General features: G+C 42.0%; 1 long non-coding RNA gene across 1 annotated transcript; it reads right to left on the bottom strand.

The window, feature by feature from the left end:
- Positions 1–1,322: 1,322 nt before the first annotated feature.
- LOC143421162 (uncharacterized) lies at positions 1,323–4,847 on the bottom strand. The gene is made up of 4 exons (XR_013100912.1): positions 4,690–4,847; positions 2,281–2,364; positions 2,153–2,178; positions 1,323–1,543 (listed from the first exon to the last, which is right to left on the bottom strand). It is a non-coding gene; the product is annotated as an uncharacterized LOC143421162 (long non-coding RNA).
- Positions 4,848–8,919: the final 4,072 nt, after the last annotated feature.

Genomic DNA, 8,919 nt, shown 5'->3' with positions numbered 1-8,919 from the left:
ACAACAACAAATAAAACCAGGGTGGATAAACCAGCCCGTTCTCACTCTCGGGGCGTACTATACCGACGTTTTGTCAGGTCCCGCAGCGTTCATGAGGAACGCGAAAGGTGACCTTCTGCAAAAGCGTAAAATGTTACGATTTCTCACCCAGCGTCAAATATTACGCTTAGGGAGTGAGAACATGTTGGGATAAAGTAACTCACCACAGCAGGACGCCGTGATCAGAGCGAGGCAGAGAGAGATGGTGACGGGGGGATGTCTTTACCTTATGATTTAAAGCACTTTGAGGCGGCTGTTATTGCTCTGATTTGGAGCAACATGAATAAGACTGAACTGAATCAAACGTCCACTTTCTTCTAAGTAAAGAAGTCTTCTTGGAAGCCAGCCGAGGGGCTGCACCCACCTTCTCCTCCTGCTTATGCAGAGTTTCTAAAAAACAAAACAAAACCGGTAAACCTGCTGAGTGACATAATTTCTGCAGATAATTTACCAAAACTATTTGAACATGTCTGAGCTTGAACCATCCAGAGTCTCTGTGCTGCTGAGCTGAGCCTGCTGCAGGAGCTCTGCTGTGTTTTACTCACTTACTCTTAGATGCTCATAACTCTGTACAGAGCTTCTTGCTTGTGGAGTTCTGGCCTCTGGTTGGTCTCTGACACTTACCCTGTACTTATATTTTATTAATTAAAAGGTGAATATATTTTCTTGGTTAGAAATGTTTGATTTATGGCACGACTTTAATACAAAATTGTATTTTCTTCATAAAATAAAACAAATATTTCAGCAACGAGTGTCCATGAAGCAGATTTGTACAACCATAAAACATGGTTACAAATTAGCTTCATAAAGCAACCGTAAAAAACAACAACAACATTTGACGGCTGGAGGAAGTTCAGTTTTCAGAAAATATCACCTGTGAAGAGCAATGATGATTTCTAACATGAGGCTGGACAGACTGACAGCTGTCAGGCTGCTCTTTCCTTTTTCCTAGTTAAGCTGCAGTGTTTTTGTTCCTTTCAGTTCTGACGGCCAACACGGACACAGCACGGCGCATCCAACAACTTTCATTTCTGCTTCGTTTGTCACTGCAGGAAAAGAAGACTGGCTGTGGTTTTACGGCCTTTTAAATAACGCTTTAATTTTACTGCTAAGTCTAACATCTGAAGGATGTACAGCAGAAAGACACTCGATCGAGCTTTAATTCACCTGGTTATGCAAAATATTTTAAAAGAAGTTGAGAAGTAAGTGTTGATAATTATTAGGCACGCTAATATAATTCAGGTCAGAGCTGATCCAAAACGCACAAACAATCACTTCACAAATCAAAACGTCAAAGCTTTTATTTTCTCCACGTTTTATTACAGTTTTCATCCCAGATAGCAAGCTAATGTCGTTTTTTGTTGCATTTTCACACAGTGTTTCACTGATGACCGTCTTATCATCACTTTGATCTCTGTCGTTGCTCCGCCCACAGTCAGTTCCAGATTTGAAGGACAGCCAATCCCAGCAGAGGCAGCAGTTTCATCTGACCAATCCCTGAAGCCTGAGAGAGGTCACACAGAGGTCAAATAGTTATTTGACTGATGTGACACAAACACACATGCAGAAATGTTCTTCTGGCACAAATTTCACGCCATAAACTTTATTGTTTTTATACTGAGTAAACTTAAACTGGCCACTGGCAGCCATGCACGCCCAAACTCAAAGGTTAAAAATGCTGGAATTTTCTGATGACGCTTCTTTTGTGGGTGATGCTGCCAACATTCATGAATTGTAATGTCATTAAAAACACTGAGGAACACGACTAAACACTGATGGCTGACCTCTGCTTAGCTGTGCTTAGTTTTAGGATTGTTGAAGTCAAAGTTGAAGTAAACTGTCAGAAATTAAAACCTCCTGAATATAAAGTCGGATTTTTTTTTTTTACTAATTATTTCCAATATTAACATTTGAAGTTTAGAAAATACAAATTTAAGCTCAAACATAAAAAAATCTGGGTTTTCTGATGTTAAACACACGTACAGTTTGGCTGTGTTTAATTTGATCGTTATTACATGACATACAGTATGTGACAAAACAAGGAAAGGAAGCTTTAAGTTAAATATTGCAAATTTGTCCTTCACCAATACGTCTGAAAAAAAAGATGACTCACCTCGTTCATGAGGCCGAGCTCATTATCTAGAAAGACACAAGAAAGCACAGAAGCTGCTGTGAGTACAGCTCAGAAATACTTGTGTTACTAAACAAAGTGTCTGTGTTGTGCAGGTGCTCTGAAGTTACCGTAGTTACTGTAGTCATAGTCTGTATTGTTATTCTCCGGGTCAGTCATTCTTGTATTGGGAGAGCCCGCCTTCTCACTGTTGCCTGGTGATGAGAATTAAATAGAAACAATAAAATGACCTGATGGGACGATGCTATAACCAAAGGCAAGGCAAGTTTATTTGTATAGCACAATTCAACAACAAGGTGATTCAAAGTGCTTTACAGAGACATTAGAAACAAAAACAATGATTAAAAATTGATTAAAACAAACAAACAAACAAACAAACAAACAAACAAACAAACAAACCTGTATATATATATCTGTATATAAAATCAAAACAGATAAAATCAGTAGTTAAATGTAAGTTTTGAAATTTAAGCTTAAAGTGTGGATTTGGTGCTTTATTCAAATGCAGCTGAGAACAGGTGAGTCTTCAACCTGGATTTAAATAAACTGAGTGTTTCAGCTGATCTGAGGCTTTCTGGGAGTTTGTTCCAGATATAAGGAGCATAAAAGCTGAATGCAGCTTCTCCGTGTCTGGTTCTGACTCTGGGAACTGATAAAAGACCGGATCCAGATGACCTGAGGGATCTGGATGGTTCATACCAAAGCACAAACAAGCACAGAAGTTGCCTTCTGAGTGCAGATTTTGACAGTCATGTGCCTCTGAAAGTGTTCTTCGCTCAGTTAGATGTTGTGAAGGAGTTTTGTTAAACAAGGAAATCATTCTGTGGACGTTTGTCAAAGCTGGGAGGGCACTTAAAGAAAGCTCCAGGCGATCCAGGAGAGGAGGACAACTGCTGCCTAAGCAAAAACCTGTAGTGATGCCTTATGTGTCCGGAGTATTGGAACAGCTGAGACGCCTTTTTTCTAAACATCGCGTCTCCGTGGCTTTTAAACCCCAAAACACACTGTGGAAAAATTGCAAACAGAGTAACATAGCTTACGCTGTTAAGTGCCAGGAGGATGTAACATCCTGGACAGGGAGGAACGCTGGTTTGAGGGCGGAGTCAAGGAGGCCATTTACGTGAAAAGGGAAAGACCACCTCTGAATCGAGGAGGGGGCCTAAGGGTCCATCTGTCACCATCTTACAATGCTGTGATTGCAGCCGTTCCCCACCTCTCTGTGAATGGGACTCATGACCATTGATCAGTAGCTGTTGATCAATGATCAATGGTAACTGATCAGTGGTCACTGGTGATTGATCAGATTGATTAATTACTTTATAGGTCTGTTTCTAATTACAGATAGATTTCAGCTGGTGTCATGTTTCATGTTTCAAGTGTCCAATACTTTTTCCCCGTCTCATTTCTCATCATTGCACATGACTCATGTACATCTAATGGTTTTATTTCTTTGCTTGTGTGGATTGGTTGTTACCAACATCTGTTGAGAATTTCATGTCAGTAGCACCATTTAGAGTTCAACACTTATTTTACCTGCTGCAATATATATTCATGCGTGTTGTTATGTTGAAGTCTTATTTCAAAAATATTAAATTCATTTTTCATCTCAAAAGTTGACACATGGCAGTTTGGGGCAGCATTCTTCTTTGCAGAACCTCTCGAGTTCTAACAGGTTGGATGGCGAGCATTCCTGCAGGCCAATTTCAGATGCTAACTCATGTTTAAGCCTGGACTCTGAGCACCTCAAGGACATTCACAGACAGGCCTGTGAAGCACTGAATACTTTCTGGATGCACTGTATGACGAGGCTGGATGATTTCACAGTGTTTGCATGTTATACCCACATAGCTACATCTTAGCCACCTTATTTCCTGTTTTCTTCATGTCTGCACTCTAATCCAAACCCACAGATGCAACGTTTCTGAGGCTTGACTACAAAGAAGAACACTTAGTTCCATGAATACACTCATACACACATTTTGCAGTGCAGCTTTTTTTTTTTTGCAGCTTTTTTGTACAGCCTGCTAAAATATGACTTTTTGTTCAGAAGTGTTTTTTTATTTCATGACAACAATTTAGTTTTAATGCAGATAGATGATGCTGTCATTAGATTTTTTGTTTGTTTGTTTGTTTGTTGTTGTTTTTTAACAAATTTTATCCTTAATGCCAACGACATGTCAAGTAAAGTAGATCAGCACCTTGAAATGACCTGGTTTTCTACCACATATTTTTAGAGAAAGACGTCAACAACCGTGAGCATCATGGAGCAAGTCGCTTAGGCTTTCAGTTCAAGGGCGAGTCCACAAGCGGTTTATAAAGAGATGTCGTGGATTACAGTGTTGTTTAGCAATTTTAGTCTATAAGCCAAACAAAAAACTCACAATAACTCTTCAACCTGTAACTGAAAGACTGCAACACACTTCTTCATGAATCTTTCGATCAATATCAGACCTTTGAGTGCAAAAGCAGGTTTAGTCTGTTAATTAAAACAGATATGTGAAAGGTTATAGGTCACTCACCACAACAGGACAACATGATCAGAGCAAGCCAGAGAGAGACGGAGAGCAACACATTCATCCTGGACGAGAGACACAAACTGACTGAAAGAGAGAGAGCGCGGGGAGTGTTCAAATAGAAACTCTCCAAACGAGACAGAACTTGCAGCCTTTAATAACCTCAGCTTTGTGAGTCAGGCCCATCAGGTTTTCTTTTTTTTAGATGAGGCCACGTAAGTTAAAGAAAAAAAGTTTAAGGGCCTGGAGGAGCGACGTGAAAGAAGCAAGTAATGAACTTTAGAAGTAAGTGCCAAAAAGTTGATCCTGTTCATCTGGACGTTTTCAGTGGGAGAAACGTTTCGTCACTCATCCAAGTGACTTCTTCAGTCTCAGCTGACTGCAGAGTTTCCCAATCTCAACAACAGTACATTTGCATAACGTAAGCAAGCAAGGAATTTATGGCACTTTCAGAACAACTCCCAGCTGAAACAAAGTGGTGTACACTTGACATGCCCAAAAATGATACCTTTAATAAGTATACAAACATTGTCATAGAAAGTCTAAGGAGCTTGGAAAGAAAAGCGTCTGGACTTCTTTAAGTTGCTTGAAGACGTTTCACCTCTCATCCGAGAAGCTTCTTCAGTTCTAAGGTCAAATGGTGGAGAGTCCCAGATCCCACATAAGCCGAGGTGTGAAACTGGGTGTGGGTCACAATCAGCCAGGGCTTCAGGTGAGCTCACTGTGAAACCTGGCCCCACCTTATCATGTGATTTCCTGAGGTCAGATGGCCCAGGATGTGAGTGGGCGTTAAGGCGTCTGGGAGGGATCTCAAAACTGGATTATAGATGGCAGAGAGTTGGTGTCGTAAACCCCGCCTCTGTTCAAAGATGGTCGCTAACAGTGGACATAGATGCTTCTTTCACTCCTCTTTCAAACCATCTGTCCTCTCTGTCCAAAATGTGAACATTGGCATCCTCAAAGAGTGACCTTTATCCTTTAGATGCAGATGGACCGCTGAGTCTTGTCCTGTGGAGGTGGCTCTTCTGTGTTGTGCCATGCGCTTGTGAAGTGGCTGTTTGGTCTCTCCAATGTAGAGGTCTGAGCATTCCTCGCTGCACTGTACAGCATACACCACATTGTTCAGTCTGTGTTTTGGCGTTTTGTCTTTTGGGTGAACCAGTTTGTGTCTGAGCGTGTTGCTGGGTCTGAAATACACTGGGATGTCATGCTTGGAGAAAACTCTCCTGAGTTTCTCTGATACACCGGCTACATCAGGAATGACAATGTTGTTGTCTGTCCTTCTTCCCTCGCTGGTGTCTGGTCTTCTTTTCTGTGCATCTTCACTGACTTGATGAAAGCCCCATTAGGATAGCCGCACGTTTTGAGTGCTTCCTTTACATGTGTGTGTTCCTTCTTTTTCCCTTCAGGCTTAGAGGGAACATGTTCTGCCCGGTGGTGTAGGGTCCTAATTACTCCAAGTTTGTGTTCCAGAGGGTGATGGGAGTCAAAGAGGAGGTACTGGTCCGTGTGTGTGGGCTTCTGGTAAACTTCAATGTTGAGGTTGCCGTTCTCTTCAACGTGCACGGCATAGTCCAGGAAAGGCAAACAGTTATCGGTGTCGATAGAAAGAGATAACATCAAGGAACACCATAGTTCTTTCCGTTTCAGTACTTCCACATTGACACAGTGCGCACTGAGAACCTGAAGTTCTGTGAATTTGTTGATATTGAAAACAGAACAATGCTTTCTCACAGCTTTGCTCCGAGGCATTGAGAGGATGATACAGATATTTTCACCCATAGTGATCAAGAAGTTTTTTGAAGATGACTTCAGTGAGATCTACCTCTGGCACATGCACTCACTCATGTCTGTGTTCCACACAAACATTCAAGAAGTGGAGATATCACCTGAATTTCAGGAGCGGGACCACTCCTCGTTCACGCCCCGTCTGGCCTCAGGCTAGAAAAACCCCTTCTCCAACACCCGCTGTTCTCATTTTCATGCCCCCTGCCCCCCCCCCCCCCCCCTTTTCTTTCCTCTCTTCTCCTCTCCTCTCCTCCCTTCCTTTCCTCCCTTTATTTCTCGTTAGTACAGGGGGATCCGCCCGGCCCGAGAGCCGTCGCCAGTCCCCTTCAAGCCCTTCCCCAAACCGCAGCACTAATCACTAGGGATGGGTATTGGTTCAAGGTTCAAGGTTCAAGGTTCTTTATTTGTCACATGCATAGTTATACAAGTATAACACACAGTGAAATGTAGCCTGACACGCTCCTGACATGTGCAAAAAAATTGATAAGATTTTCACGATTCCATTTTCGATTCTGTTTAACGATTCGATTCTTCATCGATTCTTTTAAAAAAAAGGAGAACACTAAGGTCGATTAGCTCAGAACTTTGTTTTATATCTTCTCTTTGAACAAGATAGAAATTTAGGAGTAACATGGCCTTACAAACCCAGCAGTGAGATCTTAAGAGATCCAGCCTGCGGCTCTTCAATGGGGTGTCACAGGGTCCCCGGGAAAAAACATTGTAAATGTAAAATAATAAAATAAATATTCTTCTGTAGCAATAACAAAGTATAACATAAATCATTCTGTAGCAATTACACAAGAATATCCAGTAATGTCCCTGCCTACAATTAAACACATTCACTTACTGAAAATCATCTGCTGTGGCAAACGGGTGCAAGCCTTTGACCACAAACTGAGTCTCTGCTCGGTGACGTTCGTCTATCCCGGCCTGAAAGGAGACGCTACGGCAGACTGCAGCGAGAACTGCCAGCATCTGAGCCAGACTCTGTCTCATCATGGTCACTAAATGCACAGTAATGGCAGGTTTTGTAATAAGGCAGATCGCGCTAACATAATATGCACTGTTAGTTGATTATTTACCTGCCGCATTAACGGGAGAGGACGTGCAAACGTTACCGCTGCTGCTGGGTTGAGATTCACGAGTCCAGAATTAAAAACACGACATTCATTTAAGGTCATCGCGTGTTTTGTGAGCAAATGATTTTGATATTCGTAGTGTTTCCTCCCTTAAATGAAACATCTACTTTGCAAGTATTGCAAGTTGCCCTGTTGTCATCGGTTCTCATAAAGTGTAACCAAACTTTTGAGCGTTTGAGCCGCTTACGCGCCGTGTTTCCTGCCAGGTAAATGACGCTCCGCAACGTGGTGACGTCATTCGGGGCGACTGGAATCGATAAGGGAATCGTTTGCAAAAATGGCAAACAATTCCAAGGAACTGAAACAGTGGGAACCGGTTCTCAACAAGAACCGGGTTTCGATACCCATCCCTACTAATCACACTTCCTCATTCCTCATTTCCCATCGTTATCAAGGAAGTAGTGCCTGCTAGTGAAATGGAAAAAGAAAACCTGAGGTTAAAAAAATGTTGAACAGCATCCACACCATTCTTTATGAACGTAAGAGCAACAACTTCATGTCCTTTAAAGTTAAGGGACTACTTGTGTGCCAATGGTGCGCATCCTGCCCGGAGTGTCAGCTGGTTAACCAGCCGGCCATCCCAAATGCACCTTTGTGCCTACTGCCGTTTGAGTGCATATGCATGGGCTTCATTGGGCCATTTCAGTGGACTGCATTGCTTTTGTCACCCTTTTTAACTGAGTAATCTGAATTGATCAAATACGCAGTAATCTGTCATCTAAAGTCGAATAAAAACCAAATATGTGGAATCTACTCTTGTTGGGTTCAGTCAGGATCGTAGTGGTAACTCAACTTAGAGAAGAAAAACCCTCCACTCAAAATGAGACACTGACAATGACTTAAAGGAGAAAAGAGATTTGAGTGTATTCACACATTTAAATTGCCCAAAAACACATCGACATGAACCCAAACCATTTGAATTATTGCAAACATGTAGTTCACCACAATAATTCGCAGCAGATTTCTACCACATAAAAAACCAGCCGGTATATTCTTCACGGAATACATTAACTCAACACGGTACAGGACTGAACCTTTCACAACAGCTTTTTGCATCTTTCTCCGTGCAGGCGGGTGCAGTGAAAGAAAGTCACCGTGAGCAGCTCTATGGACTATGAAGTGATATGGTCGCACAACCTCCTTAAAGCGTGGAGAGAAGCTGAACCTGCTTCTCTGGTGAGGATGGTTTAAGAAAGATAAGTTGGGGCCAGAGGTGCCAAATTGCACATATCTATTTTGATAACCATCTCACACAGAGAGCAGATGTTGCTGCAGTACGACTCTCATAGAGCATCGTTTTGAAACGCAG

The sequence above is a fragment of the Maylandia zebra genome, linkage group LG11, assembly GCF_041146795.1.
Source record: "Maylandia zebra isolate NMK-2024a linkage group LG11, Mzebra_GT3a, whole genome shotgun sequence".
NCBI classification, from domain to species: Eukaryota; Metazoa; Chordata; class Actinopteri; order Cichliformes; family Cichlidae; genus Maylandia; species Maylandia zebra.
Note: the sequence above shows the minus strand (reverse complement) of the source record. Positions and strands in the feature narration are given on the sequence as shown.